Source organism: Thermobia domestica, chromosome 15, assembly GCF_964235325.1.
Source record: "Thermobia domestica chromosome 15, izTheDome1.hap1.1, whole genome shotgun sequence".
Taxonomy (NCBI): Eukaryota; Metazoa; Arthropoda; class Insecta; order Zygentoma; family Lepismatidae; genus Thermobia; species Thermobia domestica.
The window spans coordinates 48,171,029-48,192,605 of NC_137468.1; positions in this window are offsets into that span (position 1 = coordinate 48,171,029).

The window sequence follows — 21,577 nt, forward strand, 5'->3', positions numbered from 1 at the left end:
TGGGGAATCGGAAAGGAACGAATGTAGTGAAGCATGATATCTTGAATGTCTTGCTGCAAACTTCTTCATATCCAGCTCATTATGAATAAAGTTAGCAACTCTCTCACATGATATGCCCAAACATGTAGCAATCCTTTTGACTGATATTCTACGATTTTCTATTATCATGTCCTGGATAGCTTACACATTTTCGGGAACAGACATACAAACAATACTGAGATTGGGTTTCCCAATTTCAACTTCAAAATGGTCTATTTCAAAGTTTGCCACCCATCGTTTGACAGTTGCATATGACGGCCCACTGTCCCCTAAAGCTTGTTTCATTTCAATTTATATCTGCATTCCACCTTTCCCTTGGAGGATGAGAAACTTCATGACGGTAATCTGCTCCTCTGGACTGAAGCTTGCTGGAGGTGCTACCATGTTCACTTAAGAAATTAAAAAAGAAAGGATCTTAACATCATATAACACTGCATTTTGCAACATAGTCTATAAATATCCTGCCTTATACACCCTGCAATTTCAGCCTCCTAGCTCATTTTTTTTCTGGGTAAGCCTTAATCTTTATCAGCATACCCTCGTATAAGCACTATTCTGTGTCAACCTATGCACGCCCATATATGCCCCTACCTCGCCGGTTCTTTTGTCAAACATGATGCATCTTTACACACGGTCTCTAACAGTCTTATCACAAATAGTTTGGTACGAGACAAGGTTCATTGAGAATTACGTTCTTTGTTTTAGAAACGCCTGGCGTTTTGTAAAACTTGTAGGCTCTTCGTAAAATGCAGAATTTACAAAAATCAAGGGACACATATATATAGTATGTGTTTCAAAAAGAACTCCCTAGTTTTAATGAGTCCTAGAATCTGTACAAAGTGACATACATTATTTTAGTGTGTGGTGTTTGATTCATCAGCTCTCCAAGCTTAGCTCCCCTGCAGTTGGCAGATCTGATTGGCTTTGAGACGGCACCAGTGCAGTGCAGAGCAACTCAGCAACAATGTGTACTCAGCAACTCAGCAACAGAAAGCGCAGTGTGTTATTTGGCTTGTGAAAACTGACTCAGTTATAACAGTGCAACGTAATTTTAGACGTCAGTATGTTGGTGAACCACCTAAAGCAAAAAGTATAAGTCATTGGTTAAAGTCTTTCAAGGAAAGAAGTCTTTGAAGTGGAATATCTTCTTGACGTGTGCGGGGCCACAAATGGATCACACATTCAAGTCTACCAACATTAAACAAAACTTGAATGAATTTTCTTTCATGATATGTACTCATTGATGTGAGCTTTAATTCATTTCCCAAATTAAATTTATACTTAAAACTAGGGAGTTCTTTCTCAAACACCCTATATATATATATATATATATATATATATATATATATATATATATATATATATAGAGAGAGAGAGAGAGAGAGAGAGATGTGTTGGAAAATCCTTGCTATAATGCAAATGCTTGTAACTTTTTTTAAATATTGATATTGCAGTGAAATAAATGTTAATATCTCTATTGAGACCTAAAGTTTGTAACATCATCCATATATACACCGCAGCCATCATTCCCACTCCACCAGCTGGTCTGTGTTAACATTCATACATTTCTGCAACTCTGGCGAAATCCGGGAATGCTATTCCGTCTGGTGTAGTCAGAAAAGCTATTGATTATTTCACTAATCTTAGGTTTTTAGGTCCTGCAAGTCCTTTGGCTTTTACGCATACACCTGTGTCTTAACGTGACTCTATAACCAAAAATCACAGTGTGTCAAATCGAGGGACCTAGTGCCCAAGAGGTGGAGCTTGTGGAACAAATCTACATACCAGATATCTTATGGTGAAGGTAGTACATGTCGAGCTGTGGAAAATTTGAACGCTCCGTATTGGTGATAGTGGACACGATCATTGACTTCCAACATAACCAATTCGGTCATCAGGAAATTTGTAAACATTTGAAGATATATCTCCCCTATGACAATGTTTTTGTCGAAGAAAAGTTGGCCTATGAGATTGTTCATTGATACGCCATACCACAAACTCACTTTCTGACTGCCTATTTCGTGCGTTTCATATTCATGAAGATTTTCAATTCCCCAAACAAGAAATTGTTCCTGTTTACCTTCCTCAAAAATTATCCTATGTGAGAACATAAATAACAGCAGAAGTTTCCTGTCATCATCCAGTTGTTTTAGCATTAGTTCACAGATCTCCAGTCTCGTCCCTGCAGAGGCGTCTCGTGACATAATATTTCGGTTGTTTAGAGTCATTAGAAAATTGTATTCTAGATTCCTTTCGATATTCTAATAACAAACTACAAAAATTAATGAAGGTAACGATATATATATATATATATATATAAAACAAGAAGTGCACATTCATAAAGAAATGCTCCATTTCATTTTTATATGAAATCACACTCTTCAATAACTCTTCTGAAGTTTATTTTCTTAAAAATTTTCTCTGTTGATACTATAGCTAATGCACTGAGACTATTTTGATCTACGGCACTCATTTAAATAATTTTATATTCTTTAACATGTTGAAAACAAACTTCCAGTTTCTGAAGTCAACGTCGAATTCGTTACCATGATTTTCACGAATTTTGTCGTATGCCATTCTCTTTCTATAGAATTTAACAATATACTAAATGGAATTGCCATTAGACTATCAACGTCTGCTTTCCCGTTTCTATGAATTTTCATTATGCACTGTTGTGAACTGATAAGAGAATACACGAAACATACAATGTATTAGCTTTTTATGATACTTGCAGAGTGAACTTCCTGCAGGTTAGGCTATAGCCTAACTACTAAAGGTTAGGCTATATAAGACGAGATTTACACATTAAAAAGGAGATTACTATATGTTTGATGATCTTCATCTGGAATTTAACTCGGGGCTAATCCACCAGAGACATCCATTATTCACTATAAAAATGGGGATGACACCATACTTTATAAAGTCTACCAAACCACTGAAAACACCAGATCTACTAGAATTTTTGGATTTGAAATGGAGACATACAGCATATTCACATACCACAAACTCTGATGCAATCAAAAGTGAGCAAATATGACGTCTTTCTTTACAAAAGTATTGTGAGACGTAATAGAAATGATCATGCGAACGAATCGTTATAGAATATTTGATGAACTTACTAAGTGAACACTCAGAAAATTTTGTTGGATGAATCCAAAGTTTGGGCGGTCCAATATTATAAAACAATACATCTATGTACGATTGATCCGACGTAATTTTATAGCCGTGAAAATATATCTAATTGTTAAGTTCTGCCATCTATATTCTAAGAAAAATATAGAATTATATTTTTTTAAGTAAAGAAAGAGTACAGATGAAATAATATGACATTAAATCTTTATGTTACGTAGTTATTTCTCTACTAAAGGATTATAGTTCTATTATGAAAGTGTACAAGCGAATGTCGAGTTGAGAAGTTTTGAGGGGGATCCGAACAGGTAGATTCTCCGTGTGGGTGTGACCCTGGTACTCACACCAGTTAAATTCAACATAATTTAATGTGTTTATTGCGGTTCTCATACACCTTTACGTTTTTCAATCAAATGTCCCAAATATATTACAAATTCAGGTCCACTGCTAATTCCGTTCATATAAGAGACGAGAAAACTAAAACAACCATATTTTCATTTCAAAATCTATCAGCCACTTATTGCTTTAAATCAACTTTGACATTTCGACAGGTTACTTAACACTTCCAGATGATAGTAAACTTCGGTCGCTTATGTTCTAACTTCTCTCTAAACTTTCACAATCCGTCAGTGCACTAAAATATATAGAGTAGTTTGCTAACACTCAACAGAATCATTTAGAAAAAAGGATGATGATAAAATTTTTCTTACCAGAAGCCTTCTGAAAAATGTTTTCGTATCAAAGAGGACTAGGTTCACTAATATTGAGGAAGTATCTACCAACAATTCTAGCAGTACATAGCTGATGAAAATTATGGAAAAGAAATAATAAATATTAGCAAACACATTTATAAATCAATCAGTATACCACCACACAACACGTTTTAACTTTTGCTACTTTGAAATACAATGAGAGAATAATGCTTCTGCGCATTACCAATAATGTTTCAGCGGAGTACGATCTCCGAAGTAAGTTCGGCCAACTGAAAAGAAATAAAAACATACCTCGATTTTTTAAAATAATGCTGCAGCTGAATGTAGGTACCAATACTCGTCTATTCTACTTTGTATATGTTAAAGATGAATGTTGAAAAACAAAAAAAAAAAAAAAAAAATTGTTACAAAATTACCTTCAGGTTCCCACAATACACTAGGTAAGATTTTACCATTGTGGCAGTGTTACCAAGTACAGTATGTTTTCATAATTTATTCGCTTTTCTTACAAACATTTAGTTTATTTAGGCAGGAAAACCATAGCCTAAAGAAATATCAGAGATTATACGTATATAGAAAAAAAGTCTTGAAAATAAATTAACATTTATTTTTGTTCTCCTTTAACTTAAAAATATATGGAGAATGGTTCTAAATCTCACATTCCCCTTGGTAAGACCTCGGAAAGCCGTAATTTTATTTTTTCAATAATGTAGTTTCATTACAAGACATTGAAATTAAAAGCAATGTAGGTTATTAATTTAAAGAATGAATTAAATACTACTATGCAGTTCATTCTTTGATTCTGTTTAAAGCATTACACTACTGGAAGTTAGTCAACAACAGCCGTCAACGCGGAAGTTCATTCTTTGACTTTGTTTAAAGCGCCACGTTGCGGGAAATAAGTGAACAACAGCTTTCAGCGCTGCTCGTTGGCATCTTGACTTGAACGTCAGGAGACCTCTATTCATTTCCTCAGGTGCTCGTGTTTCCCTTCTCTATTACACACAGAGCAGTTTATCACGCACGCTTCTCTGCTGTGAACGTGGTGGTGTAATGGTGGAATGCATATACGCAAAAGGTACAGCAAGCAAACAGTAGAAAGGAAACAAGATAATAATATTCTAAATATTGTTAAATATTAAAGGAGCAACAAACAGCACACCATTTGGTGGTTCACGTGCTCTTGCGAACTGCACATGTGACGACAATGGTCCCCAGATATTATTCTGTCAGTTCATGCACAAATGTAATCTTGTAGCGTTTGGCTTTCAAATGTTTACGCAATTATCTTGCGCGTTGTTGACTGAAGAGTTTTCAGCTCCAGCGACCGCCAAGAAATGTTTTTTTTCTTTTACTTCTCTCTGGTGCTTGGCAAAACTTCGCACCGTGTTTAAGCACACTGCCGGCAGACCAATTCTTTGTTTATTGGAAACGCCCTCAGTATCCAGAAAATTGCTCACGGTGTCCAGCTCTTTATACATATGGCAACAGGATATTCTTCTGAAGTTTCGCTGCATCAACACACCCGATTTCTGTTCTCCATTCCAACACAAATACTGTGCTTTCTCTTGTACCGTCGCTGATTCATGACCTTTATTTTCACCAGTGCTGCCTATCTTATCATTGTGATAGAGTTTCCAACCAAAAATTTGCATATCATCGGACAATCTAAAATATATTTCACTGCAGGTTCATTATTTTTAAAGGACATTATAATCATTTGTTCATAGCAAGGACTTTATATATTCTTTTTGCAACAGCCCAGTACATATTCTGTTTCAGATGTGATTTTTTCTGCACATCATACATGGGTGCCCACCCTCCCTTATGTCCATGACGCACCCCCCAATTGTCTATCCGTAGGTGTTCTTCCATGAAAAAATCTTCTTTCCGATTAATTTTTACACCCCCTCAAACATGTTTATATAGATTTTTAACCCCCTCCCAAATATTTCAATGACGCAGTTTGCGTCATAGCCCCCCTCTGTGGGCACCCCTGCATCATACTACGTATATCGTCTTATTGATCCATTTAGCACAAGCGAACCTTCTAGATCCGCTGTCATTTTCAATTTACTGCTGAATGAATTTTTGTCAATTCTTTTGTTTACAGAACCATCACTCTCTCTGATATTTTTCTGTGTCACTTTGTAGTGTTCCTTAATTTCTTCGTACCACCTTATACAAAGAAGTTTCCTAGAATCTTCATCTGTATTCGTATAGTTCAAGCACTGTATCTTTATGTCAATCATAATTTCTTCTTGAAAGATGGCCGGCACATTGACACCTCAATGCATTCATTTTCTTATGTTATTTGCCATTCCTATCACTGTCTGATCGAAAAAGATTATTTCGGTATAATTGTGAAAGTTTTTTCGTTCTTCGCTTTGTAGTCTATGGACTGTAAATGCCAAATTTTGTTAATGTCTACAAATCTCAGGCAAAGGTCAAAACTGGTAGAATACATTTATAAAGCATACTACGCGTTAGTTTACAAGTGTTTTATTTCCAAAATGAAGTTGTCCTCTTCAAAATCAATCCAGTCTACGTTTACTAATTTTTCCTTTAATGTAAGCCCACACTCTTGTGTGAGATAGTTTTAGGTATTAGCACCTCATTTCGCCTTTCGAACTTCAATCTCTGACTTGCTTTCAGAGTTGTTTTGTTGATATCACCGTCAATTTATCCATATAAATTTTTAACATGATCTCCATGCACTTTAAACTATTATTATATCTTGCAGTTCTACGCGGTCGTTGGCAAACAGAACGACGTCATCAGTGAAATGAAGGACGGTCAAATGTTTTTTTGTTTATGTTTGTCTCTTTCTACATCAGGAGGGGCACTTCAGACTTCGCTTCAGTAGGGCAAGAGCACCACGGACATAAAACTAGCTCATTTTGTACTAGTATATTAATAGACAATCGATTAAAGTATATTCATCAAACTGTTTGTGGGGGGGACAATTGTCCCATCCTACCTCCCTAAATGGCGACCCTGTGCTACACCGATATAAGGGATCGGAAAACACGCCATAGTTCGTTTGTGAAAAACCCTGGGAGAAATAGTGTCACCCTGACATACCCTTTTCTCTATTCTTGTAACCTCTCTACAGCCAAACATGTGGATATTTGCTGTAGCTTGTTTGTAGTCAATTTATATCACGTTCTTCGACACCACTTGCCTTAACAATGTGAATAGCAGAAACGTTTTCCATAGTTAATGGAATAATTACGCTTGTTTGACATTTTATCAAATTCCTCATCACTTGGAGTGCTGTAAAATTCTAATTACGTGGGGTCTTGCAACGGTGAGATTAAAATTCATCTAAAGGAGGATTCATAGTTTCGATAAAAAAACTTTATGAATCTCTGGAAGGAAATTTCTTTGTCTCTGTGTCCGTAGGTATAATTCATGTCAATATCTACCGTATGATCATGACACGTTTTCATTTCTAGAGAAACAATTAACACGATAAAACTCGTATTAATCACCAAACGATTAAGCACTGATTTAATCCATTCGAAAAATTAAAGCGAACAAGAAATAACTATTGCACTGAGTATTGCAAATCGACATAACATGTGCGCATAAAAAAACAGATGGTTAAGTTTTCTTGGTTGAAATAAATTTAGAAGATCCACCTGTCTTTAAAATATTTTGTTAATGACGAATATCTACATGCAACTGAAAATGAAGTAGTTAACCTAAAGCCAACCTTTAATGAGGAATCGCACCAAAAAGTACTTGAAGTTAAAGATAGATTTGCAGGGAATAATGGACATTATTTGAAATCCTTCGATTGTTTGTTGTCACAGTTAGAAATATATTCTACAGTTGTAAAGTACTGGTACCATTGAATCTGTAATTGTTAAGTAAGAACGAAGTTAGTATACATGATAAAATACACTATTTACTCACAATTTGTCAGACTTTTGTAAGCAAATTGTAGAGGTGGAGGCTTAGGAATATACTTGTACTTCTTTCTTACACTTTGAAAAGAAACGAATGACAAAATAGTTACAAGAAAAGTCATTTCTCTTTGGAAAATTAATAGTACAAACTTGCCAAATTTCCTAGCTTCTAAAACTATTTGAAAATGAGTAAAGTTTGTTTGTGTAATACTCAACAAATATTTTCGCAACTAAGAACAAACACAGGATTGTGACGAAAAAAGTTCTAACACTTATTTCACTTGTGAAAAAGAGTTCTTTAATGTCAATAAATCCAAAATACTTCAATGATATATGCTTAATTTCTAATTATTAATGCGAACAAATACAGCTTATGTTGTGAGTATTGATTCTTCTACTTTCACTTGATATGTTGATATTTCGGTTTTACATTAGACTTACAGCATAATTTTCCTTAAAGCATTTTAAAAAAGTCATGCTTTCTTTCTTCAATATGGACTTACAGATAGATCTAATACAAAGTGATATCAGAAGCAGTTAAAGAATTTTAAACCAGGCTATTGATAATACTTCACTAGAAGAAACGATAGCATCTACTAACGGCAATTGTTCGAAATAGCAGGGAAAAACCCATACTGAAACCATAATAAGTATTAATAAACCTCGGTATCTGTCAAAATATCTATCACGTTTCACTTTGACACGGATTCAATATCATTGTAATCTACTTTAGGTATGTAGTTAGAGTTAACCAGATTCTTTTCTATTACATCGTTCATTTTTCGGAATAGCACAAAGGTGAATGCGATTCAAATGTTCCCAGATACGCACAGTAAACGGTCATACTAACGAATTACATATAACGTCGTGTTAAAAGAAATTTATTCAACTCATAAGTAAAGTCAATTTTACTATACACTCATGAATCAATATGTTGTTCCTACCTAGAATACACAACATATTATTTATGATAATGTCTTAATTGGACGTTCACTCTAGAATGAAGCGATTTAGAAAAGTGTTTGTTATACTGGCAAATTGATAATAGCACCAATGAAATTCGAACCCAAAGTTCTATTACCGGGAATTTACTGGGCCTATTGCAAAAAGGCGATAATGATCACATAATTTCAAGGTTAGGACACTAATTTCTGCGCGGGAGTCCCATGTTCGACTCACAGTAATCTAATGATAGTCAGGACTCAACGTTAAACCTATAGTTTAATGTCTGATATATCATTGATGTTAAAAAGATAGGTAAAACTCGCGACCAATTTGGTAAATTAACAAATGAGAGTGGTCACTGGTTAGTGAGGAAATATTCCACCCATACACCGAATCAAAATTCATAAATCGAAATTACTACAATAATTATTTATAGGTATACAACTGAGAAATTATTTTTTTAGATATATGGTACATGCATTGCTTTTTAGAATATTACTGATTTTTAGAATATTATTTAGAATATTCTTCGACTCCAGAATGCACAAAAGTCTTTCGCAGAAAATATTCATGAAAATCAATTTTCGCGCTCCATATTGCAAAAATCTTTATATTTAGGACCTTTTACGTAACAAAGCCAGGCACAGACGTATTACATACATACTCACTAACACATATCCTGGTAACAAGCTGAATAATACTCGTGCAAATACTTCCTTAATGCACATATCTCGGCATACTTCCGGAGTAAATATCATAGAAGAGAAATGTTCATTAATTTTAATACAATCACCATATTGACTCTAACATGTATGCATTTTACCCCGACTACTTCTGAGATCTGTTTTTTCTTCTCCCAAAAGTAACCCAATTAATATCTTAATAAATCAAAAACAAACATAGCTCCAACTTTTTGGCACAATGGTTTACTAACTTGTCGGATTCAATCCTAATTTATAAACACCAAGAATTAACATACTGTACGTACTTGTCAGCTCTATAATTCATAAATTTGGCACTGAAGCCATTGAGCAATCAGAGCCGAAAGTTTTTTAATTGCTTCTTATACTACCTTGTTTTCGGTGTTTAATTTTTCGCTGTTACTCCTTTTAAGTTATTCAGTTATCAAGCATTAGAAATATATATCTCCAGCCATATACTTAATAAATATATATTTAAACGACAAATGAATTTCCCACTATTGAGCTTCAATCCTGGAGTTCGTGTTGTTGCTATTTTCAAGTTATTCTAATATGAAATATAAGTTAACGCATCCCTTCCGTAACCAACTTCATATATTGAAAGATTTTAATGTGACAAATCTTCTTACGCATCAAACATTGAGTTTTGCAATTTTATCGTATTAAATATTTGGAGAAGCGTGTATCCAAACACCTACTTTGTAAATTGAAATTACATGTTACCAAAATGCTATGTTGTTATCATTCTACAGGTATTTCCCTACTTATTTTAGGGTGCTACATAATCCATATCCCACAATGGTTTTATTTAATATATACCTATTTTGGTAGTGTTTCTATATTACAGGAGATTCTACAACAATAATATAAATTGCGTATGTGGTTCTAAGTATCGTTTCCATTTACTGGTAAAAATGCTCTTTAAAAGGTGCAAATTATTAAGAAGAAGAAGAAGAAGATATTATGTAAGGAAATAATTTAAATATTTTGTATTATATTCAGATTTTTCTCGTTTTCGTTGCTATGACAACTTTTTTACCTGGTTGGTATGATAATATAGAAATATATAGAACGAAGAACCATATTACAGTGAAACTTCTCTAAAGCGGACAGCCGTGGGGAATCAAAAATTGTCCGCTTTAGAGAGGTGTCCGCCTTAGAGAGGTGTCAATATTTCCTTTCGTAAATTAGTAAACAATGTAATATCCAATTAGAAAAAATAATTGCATGAATCATGTATTTACGAATATTACCAAAATGATACTGAACCTGCATTATCCTCTGCCATTCAATAATCTATGTTCTAGACACATGGAAATAAGATGTTACAGTTTTCTGCACTTTACACTTATCACTACTTACTACGTTTACAGTATGTTCCATAATTTGTGGATTAATTCCAGTCCTGTAGTGTCTGCTTTTAGACAATATGCGTACCCGAGGGGAGAAGATACTAAATTTGTCTTCTGCTTGGTCAGAGATTCCAGAACAACAGTAGAATAACGTGTCATCGCAGATGGCAGGCAACTGTCAATCACTTTTGTATCTAAACCAGGTTGAGTGGGAGTGAAATGCAACCAAAGAACATGGGGATGTTGTTAAACAGATAATGCTGAGTAGACAGTTGAGGCGGCAAAATGTTGTCATAATGCTTCCTTGATGACACATGTATGAATTACTAAAAATGTATTTTTACTATATTTTAAAACTTGTTTCTAGAGAAAGTGTCCGTAACACAGAGATAAATAATAGCTATAAATGACAGAAAATACTGTCCGTGTCCGTACTAGAGAGTGTCCGTTTTAGAGAGGTTTACCAATATGATTTTTCCTATTACAGTGTTTGGGGATTACAAAATATGTCCGTTACGGGAGGTGTCCGCTTTATAGAGGTGTCCGTTAGTAGATGTTTCACTGTATTAGAATTGAATGTATATTATTTTAATGTGGAAAATACGGTATATGTTGAAAAATATGCATATGCAAAAGTGCATAATCGTGGTGTAATTCATTGTCATCCCTTGGACTTTATAAATATTCTAAGTATATTTGAATCAGAGAATGTATCGAAAGTAAATAACATTAAATAATTATACGGTGCCGAAACCGTGGAACCTTGCGATTAGTCAGAAATTTTAGTAAACACTCTCAACATCATGAATTACATTTTACTACGTAATAAAAGGAAAATATATCGAAGAACTAAAATGAATACCAGTACAAGAGTTGAAGGTGTCAATATCTCAGTAACTGAGACTTCAACGGATGTGATTGATCTCTTACGACAGCTAGGACAGGAGAAGAATTCCATGACACACCAGATGGATTCCAATTTGAATACTAGATTGGAACAAGTAACACAAAATTTGGATTTCAGATTTGAACATGTATTACAAAATTGGTTTTCCAGACTGGAACAAGTATCCGAAAAATAGGGCAATAGATGGATTCTAGATTGTAACAAGTGAAACTACAAATAGGACAGCAGATGGATTTTAAATTGGAGAAAGTAACGCAGCAGATAAATACCAAACTGAAAATAACCAACAATAGTATAGCGCAACTTATCGATAGCTTTGCAGTGGTCAGAAATACCGTTGATTTAGTGGAAACGCTATCCAATGAACATACCAATCAAATTCATAGACTTCAAGAACAGGTATTGAACATCAAAGAGAAAATCAGTACTACAAAGTGTTATCCTGATCCTACCCTCAACGTAGTGTATGAGAAGCATAGAACAATTGAATCAATACCCTGTGAAAAAGACAGCAACCCATCAGAAGGTTATTCTCAAAGGTAGGACACCATCTCTAATATCGAAGACGAAGAAGTAAGACAACGTTGAAGGAAACATATATACGTAAAACCTAGACACCTAAGGTATTTTAGTACTAAACGTAATAGTGCGAAATTTAGTTAAATCCGATCCTTAACTAAACCCAGAGGTAGAACTGAGGATATCTCAGAAAGGGGAAGAAATTGACGAAGAATATGAACTAATTAGTATAGATAAGGGTAATTTCCTCAAAATATTGCCACATATTTTGTTACCACCTTCTTCGGTATGGAATGAAGCGATCAGAGGTAGTCTGCATAATTATTCAGATTTTCCAAATGCGTCGATAGCAAATTATGAAAACGTTTTTATGTTAGCAGACCGGAATACCCAGATCAGAAACCGACGTTTTGATCCTAATGTGGAAAAATGTCATACAGATTTTGTAATTTCAGCATATAGTGACTTGAAGCAGATCAATCCATATCAGCAAGAATATTGCATCAATAATAATATTATTACCGTTTAGGTTACAACAAGTATTGATCTCTTCGCAGAGTATTAATTTTAATCACTTAGTAATGACAGTTCAAAATTACGAGAGTCAGTCTAGGTTAGAGGATAATAATAACAGGAATCAAGCTAATCATATTCATGTTCGAAAAATCAATGTTAGAGAAGATTGTAATCATAATACAAGAGGTAATGTTAGATTTTCTCTTAATGGCAATACTACCGAACCTAATTTTAGAAGAAAAAGAAATAAGAATTATACAGCTTTTAGAAATATTGTAAATAATCGATCTCATTCTTCACTTACCCCCAGATTTCGTAGTAATTACATAGGTTGCAGAAAATTCCAAAATAGAGTACAAAGAACTGGTGAAATAAACAACATACAGAACTGTACTCAAGATTGTGCCATTCAATGCAACTTAATCGAATCATTTGATAATGTCACTTAACCTAAATGTGGGTGACGTCAAATGGGATAAAGCCTTGTCAGCAATTTATTCGCATTGCATTTATAAGATAATGCTTCAATTTCTTTAAGTGATAATAATCATATTTTTCTTTTGAAGGACAATTATATCAATGTCGAGTTTCAGACTAATTCTTAATGTAATAGATTCTTTACTGTGAGATTATTTTATCTGATAGCAATTAGTTTTTGTCTTGTTTCAGTTTGAATATTGTTATTATTTCATTGTAACTTTTACTTCGTTCACATTATATACAATCACATTTATACATTAATACAAATAATGTTTATCAAAGCTATGCTAACTATGCCCGAAAAAATGAAATAAGTTATGCTATATTTTAACTTACACCAACTTTATTGTTAGCAAACAAATTGTATTGAATTAAAGAATCTATTTAGGACCTAAAAAACTCAATCCACTTATCATATTTTGAATGTTTTTGTCATCGATAATCTTACAGAATTAAAATAAAATTGATTATTGGATAAATATGGTACTGAGGTAGAATGAAAATAATATATTATTTCATGAATTGTAAATTTTATATATATAAAAGATATTCAAATATTAAATTAACTATGTATAAGAAATGTTTAACGGTAAAGGATTCTCTAATTCTAATCTCTTTAAATACATCTTGTAGTTCGGTAGCCATTATACAACGATAATGTGTATTTTTTATGTACTTCTAAGTATTGTTTCTATTTACGGGAAAAATTGCTCTTTAAAAGGCACAAGCTAATAATAATAATAATAAGAGAGTATATAAAGAATTAATTTAAATATTTTGTATTACATCGAGGTTTTTCTTGTTTCCGTTCCTATGACAACTTGTTTATCTGGTTGATATGATAATGTAGAAATATATAGAACGAAGAACCATATTGTTAGAATTGAATGTATATTATTTTCATTTGACAAGTACGGTATATGTTGGAAAATATACATATAAAAAAGTGCATAACTGTGGTGTAATTCATTGTAATCTCCTGGACTTTATAAATATTCAAAATATATTTGAATTAGGGAATGTAACGAAACTAAATAACGTTACAACTCCATTTCGATCACTTGTTGAAAATTTTTTAAATTATCAAATTTAGATGCTTGTTGTTTCGTTCATTACTTTTTAACTAACTGGAACGTTCCTTTGATTATAAATGAAAAGCTTGCAGTCAATTTGTACATTTGTGTGAAAGTAATGTTGCAAAGTCAATAGAAGAATCTAAACCCATCGTATATTTTAGATACAAGAAAAATTGAAACCCATTAACTTTCTCGATCTTCTAGAATATAAATCTTTGATATCAATTTTTTATTCAATAACTTTTTAATTATAAACTTAAGTTTTAAATGTGTGTATTTTTTCAATTTTTTTTATGAATATTCAAACTTTCTTTCAGAACAGTAATACCAACCTGTAAAATAATAAAATACTACCTCGAGAATCAGAAAATAATATTTGCTTTTGAATTTCTCACGCTATACTAGCTACAAGATATAATAATAATAATAATAATAATAATAATAATAATAATAATAATAATAATAATAATAATAATAATAATAATAATAATAATAATAATAATGAATTAATAAAATATGAATATAAAACTTATCGGTCTTCTATGTAAACAAGATAACGTGAATAAGTATTTCCTTAATCGAAAACAAGGTTTCTTTTTTCGCTCAAAAGTGCAGTATCTTCTTCACGCGTTGGTGCAATACCTCATACTGAGCCTAACGATACTTACAAGGGACGGACATGAAAGTGTCACCCGGACATCCAATCAAACCTAGTATATTCGATAGATATAGCAAAGATATTAAGTGCCATGGACAATTGAGTAATTCTCTGCCTGTTACACCTATTAATATAAATAAAATCTTAGACTCGCACTGGAATAGGTATCGTATGAACACTTTCCATTGCAAATTTATGATTTATAATTTATTCTGTTCACTATGAGACAAGCGTTTTAGAAGTACTATGAACTGGGGACCATAACGTACTTGAGCAGGGAACGTTGGAAGAATGGTCGGGGAAAATTCCCTCCAGAATTTTCTCTTATCAAATTTGAATGCCATTGGAGTTGCCCCAGATAAAAGGAAACAACCCAAATGTATTTCAAATAATAGTATAAGGGAATACGAAATTTGTACACCAAGTTTTCGATTCATAAAGAGAATAGGCATAAGGGGAATCGTGTTTTGGTATACAAGCTTTTCCCTCATATCTATTCCGTATAGGAATACATATTTGGTATTGTTTTAAATATCAGATCATTTCTTAGTATCAATCACTATATAAATTAATTCCTCACTAGCATAAACGTTTCTGATATCACAAAACCGCTTAAAATTTGACAACACTGATTTCACGCGTATTAATGACTTATCTTGTCTATTTTGCATCTTTAGAAAGTTTTGGCGTTGATTTGATATACCGGAAAAGTCCTATATATGTTACCAATTTTGATAAAAATTCCCTTCATCTCTTAACAAGAAAATAATGTACAAATTTATTATGGAAGTAATAAACCAAGAGACATTTAAGTGTTATTTTAATCACCTATCTCAACTGACTCAGTGTAGCGTAGATAATCCTCGCACGTAACGAACTTGGCGGGCCACGTAAATTTTAACGTGGTGTAGGTTGAAGAAACATATTGCAAAAATTGGCAATTTTAACAAACATATGAGTTTCTATTTTTCGTTGCTTTGTTAGCATAGAGTTAAGTGATAAACATTGCAAATTCTGATATATATTCTTTCTGTAAATGTAATATACATTTCAAGAAGTTAAGTCGGTTTTTTCACCTAGAAATCTTATTCTATTTTGTATGAGATACTAGAAACTTTTTTACTTCTTAGAAGTAATACAATTCACTTGTTTGATTTGCCACATTCCTTCTTTGAACCTATTTAAATGTGATTTTCTTCATGAAAATTAAATTAGTTCTTTGTGGCGCAGAGTAGTACAGTATTTTCAAGCTTAGAAACGTTAAAATTTTGTCATTTATCAGGGAAACTTGGAACTAGAGTACCTTAAAAGCGTTTCTCAAGAATTCGTTAGTGCACATTTCATTTAAGAGGACTTAACCATTTTGAGTATACTGTTAATACCGCGCCCAGAAATATACGGTAAAACTAGTTGAAAATCCTAAATCAACCTGTGCTAGGTGGATACTAAAAGCACAAGTAGGCATACTATGACAACGAATAAGGACAGAAGTGCAGCACGGAGGCCAGAATTCTAGTGAGGGTGTTTTCCGAGGAACCAGGCGCGTCAGCGATGTTCATTATGCTCGGTAACGAAAGCGTAACTAAAAATGTTATGATACTTTAGGTTAATTCGTTTCTTAACATATTCGCTGCTCTTACTTACATTTACGGTTTGTACAAGTCAGTCACTGTTTTCAGAAAACTATAAACAATTGACCCGTTTCTGGTAGAGGACTTAAATAATTATTGTGATGATTAACCTTCCATGTATTCACTTTTTTCACACCATAAGCGCGATGTTCAAATCAAAATATTTAGCTATTTCTCCATTTCTTTATTTTTAATGCCTTCCAAATTTTGCACAGATTCCACTTAATTTCAACATTTCGTGGAATTCCACAAACGTAATAGCTCTTCTTCTTCGCCAACATACGTTCATATAAAACTCAAATCGAAATGCCACCTCCATCTTCCATATTTATATATGGAGAACCAACTTTGTCTTTACATGTTGATGTCTGATTTCAGCATGTCTCAACTCAAAGTAGTATCAACAACACGCAGCTTCACACGTTTCTAAATATAACATTAAGCATGTTTAGTGAACATGAATTTCAATAAGAATAACCAATTCACCATTTCTTCCTTAACTTTTACGTATTTTTCACATTCCGGGACCTGCTATTCGGCACTTAACTCTTAAATTATCTTTTATTCAATTTTAATATTAATAAAGTTGAGATATATGAGGTATTAATAAAAAATATTTTTGACAAAGCAATGACACTTAAATGGAAATACAAATAAATCATCAAAGTTAGGGTTAGAAACCCCTAGAGATTCATAGAAAAAAGAGCACAAACCTACGAACAATCTAAATAGAACAATATGTGGCTATTGCGTTAGTTTTCTTCACTCCTTTCTAGGTGAGCTGTAACTACAGAGCAGACTACATCATACCCTGTGCGAGCATTGTTAGAAATTGCGGAAACCAGCATCGTCCCCAGGAGGGATGCTACAAATCTCCGTAATATTTTTTACTGAACTAAAATAATGTTATAGTTCTATCTGTATAACCGCTACCAGGTTATAGAAGGATTTTTGTGGACACTCTGTATATTTCGTAAACACGGTGATCATTATTTTCGATTTATACTTTATTCTGCAACGCATATAAGTTCTTTCTTTGGTGGGAATTGCTTCTTTCCCACACAATTGGAGAAAGAAGTCTTTCATCGTTTTTTCATATATATATTTAAAACGTTGCTTTTGGTGAGAACATTTCAAGGAATGAATAACCATTTCAGTGTTTCTCCGTGACTTATTATATGCACAGTATATATTCTATAGTTATTGGGAACTGAATTAAGTGCTTTCTTTAATCGCTTATGGAAACATTACAATAGACTAGAGAAATACGGGCTGACCAGATGTCCCAGTGGCCAAAGTGGCACCAGCCTCACAGTTTTTGCAGTTCGTTATCTGTACTTTCTCACGCCAGTGTTATCGCCGTGTCTAGTGCATTATAGGCAGTTGACTAAAATTAACATAAATTGTTTTCCGTATTCTGTTTGTATGTGCATACAGGTGAGTTAACTGGGTGATTTTTGAAATGAACTGCCAACACTTTTAGTTGATCATTGCAACCCGTTTAAAATGTTATTCATGCGCCCTCCAACATCAGCATTCCACTGTGGAGACCTTCCTTTTTAATTTGCTGAAGACGCATCTTTACGCTTCAGGATTACTCAGCGTAACAACTGGATTCATCGTGAGACGATCCAGACAACTTTTCCTCAGTGCTAATCCTCCAAGTGTGTCAATGGTGTGAGAGAAGCATTTGTAATGATATCTGAATTATAATCATATATATATATAAAGGGCTATATTGCCTGAAAAGGGCAAAGTGTGATTTCAGCGACGAAAATTATTATATATCTTTAGTGTTCAGTGTTGTGTCCATTCCTCTTCGCTATTTTTTATACAATGGTGTTTTAATAAATAAGTATAGTGTTATTTAATCCAGTGTGTTTTCGTTGTTTGTATGAGTGATGTTTGTGTGCGTTATGGTCTGGATGACCGTCTGATCGTCCGTGAGGTTTTCGAGACGAGACACCGGAACCTCTCTGCGCCTAATGCTCATCTCATTATTGAGACCGACGAGCGATTTGGAAACAGTTGTAACTTTTTCTTGGAGAGGTCCTTCATCGTCCTGTCCAGGTAAGTTAAAGTACCAGGAAGATACTTATTGGTAGAGCCACGGACAGCGACCAGATTACACATATATGGTTACAAATAAATGTTCGCCCGAACAGCGACTTGACACCCTGCCGGTTACAAATAAATGCCGCCCGAACAGCGACTCGAACTATGGGCGATTACAAATAAATGTCTGCCGAACAGCCACTCGAACTCCAGCCGGTTACAAATTAAATGGCGCCCGAACCGGGACTTGAATCGAGACCGTTGGTGCTCGAATTTATATATAAGATCAATATTTTAATATACCATTTCTCTTTCAGCTCAGTGCCAGTTTAAAAAAGAACTTCTCTCTTAGCTGATTTTAATCATATCGTTTTGTGATAGTATATTTTATCCTAATCATATGTTTTAAGTTCTATTTTTGTCCAAGATGGCAGAGCATGAAGTAGATTTTCTTATTAAGATAGATATAAGTTTTGATAAATTAAGGGGAAAAATTATACAGTAACATGAGAGATACTTAAAAGATTGTAAAGAGTCCCGTGCTGAGAATAAAGAAAACCTAGCGAGTTTAGAACAAAAAGTAGATAAAAACTAAGAGAATTTAGCTAGATTAGAACGAAAAGTAAATGAGAATAAAGAAAATTTTGTCGAATTAGGTCAGAAGTTAGACGGTTTACGGAATGTGTTTCGTGACAATAACCAAGGAACAGAACGTGCCGAAAGCAAAACACCGGAATTTGAACCTCAGTTAACGACTGATATTCCTAGTGTCAACGAAACATTGGAATTGAAACCTGAGCTAGAGACTAATATTCCTAATGAAAAGGAAACGCAGACATCTGAATTCCTACCAGAGACAGGTATTCTAAACCAACCTCGTCACAAATGTGACAATGATTTTATTCATTCAGCATCTAATAACATCTCTAATAGTACTAGTAGTGACAATTGCGAACATATGATTGTAGACGACAGAAGTCGTAAGCGCACAACAACAGCTGTCACAAAACCACAGAGTAAAAAAGCACAAACGAGATTACAGTTATAGCAATAGGCAAAGATACGCAGGCCGGATCGTAAGCAATACGAAATTTAAAGGGAATCAGAACCAAGACCGCTCTCGAAAAGGTAGTAACAGAAACAGAAAGAGTCGTAAATCACGGCCACGTAACCTGACTTATTACAAACTAGACAGGAATCGCAAATTGTGTGACAACATGAAGCATAGATTTTTACGTAGTAGTAATCATTGTAGGAATAGACGAACAAACCGTAACTATCAAAGTAGAAATAGTAATCATAGGAAAAGAAGAAAAAAGGCAACCAAGACTGTATGTTGATATAAATTTTTCTTACAGGGATACAATGCATTTCTATTAATCTTTCTTTCAACTGTTGGGTGATAAATATGTATTCATTTTTTTCCTTTTTGCTTTTACTTTTGGTGATGCATGGGAAAAACGAAAAGAGAACTACGCATTGTTTTTAAACTTCTTTTGCTTCTAGCTTTTACCTGTTCGGTAAAGAGCAGATAACGCGTCTTTCTTTCTTTATTTTGATAAGATAGTCGCTGTATTTCCGACCACCTGCTTATGTCGCTGAATACCGGACGACACACAGTTCATTAATTCTTTTCCTCTTTTCGTCTTTGCTCCGTGTAGCACTTCATACCTCAGTCAGCTGTGTATGAGTGTTGCAAATCTTATCAATGACTTACTATTAGTTTAATGTTATTAATGTTTTTTGGGTTTTCATTTCAGATGTTTGAATTTAGATTTTTAGTAAATAATTAACGTATCACATACGTAGAGAAATTGCATTATCCAAAAGCAATTTGAACTAGTAGCGCAGTTCCGTATCTCAGCCAGTGGGAATATGTTTTGGCCTTATAACATATTTTTATTAAATGTTTTAAATTTTAAATTCCTTTTTTAGGATTCCTTCCCACTTTCTAAATTCTTAAACATGTTATCATACGTATGACTTACAATTAATGTTTGGCTTTCTTTTAGAATTTTTTTAAAAAAAGAATGTATCGAGATGCCCAGGATAAAAAAAAAATAGTTCTTAATTATATATACGGTACACTTGTATATTTGTCATTGAAATTTAGTAGGTAATCTCATGCGTAGAATATGAAACTTTACACCTATAATCAATGTTAAATTTCTTTTGTAGTGTTAATCTTAGATTTTCGTTTTCATTTTGAAGTGTTTACTGTAATTTTGACGAACCTCACTTACGTCATTTACCCGATTTTGACTTTACTTGAATTTCCAGGATGTGACATGATATATATTGTTCGAAGAGAAAAGTTTAGAACGAAGACTAAGCCTTAAACAAGTGAAAACAGGCATTCCCTTGTTGGTCAAAAGTATGTGCAGGAATGTCGTGTGAATAGTATGTTCTCCGAACGAAACCAGTAATCTTTATATTCAAGAAGGAATTATATGAAGAGATAATGTGATGGTAAACGGTCGTTTTTCTCCTATATTGATATGTATGGGGAAATATGTTTAACTTCTATACTTTCTTGTAATTTCTAATTAACATTTTTTTGTTTTCTCTAGACCACTGAACGACCGTAGGGAAATTTCTTCGGGTAGTATATTTTATGGGGATAATTTTTTTAGGGAGGCAATATTTCCTGGAATTGCAGATCTCTTGCAAAAATCGATGTGGCTAATCCATTGGATATTCCATAGCTAACTGTATTTTCGCCATCAATCGCAAAATATAGTTTTTCATTTCTTTTCTTCCTTTATAATAACCCGTAACTAAGTATGCGTATTCTTATGTTAGATTTTTTGAGTATATTTTGATGTCTAGTAAAATTTCAGTGAATATTTCAATGTTTATGAACCGTAATTCTATTAAGTGGATTTGTATGCTAATATGTTGTAATGTTTTTTTTTTTAATTTTGAGAAAAGTATATTTTAGT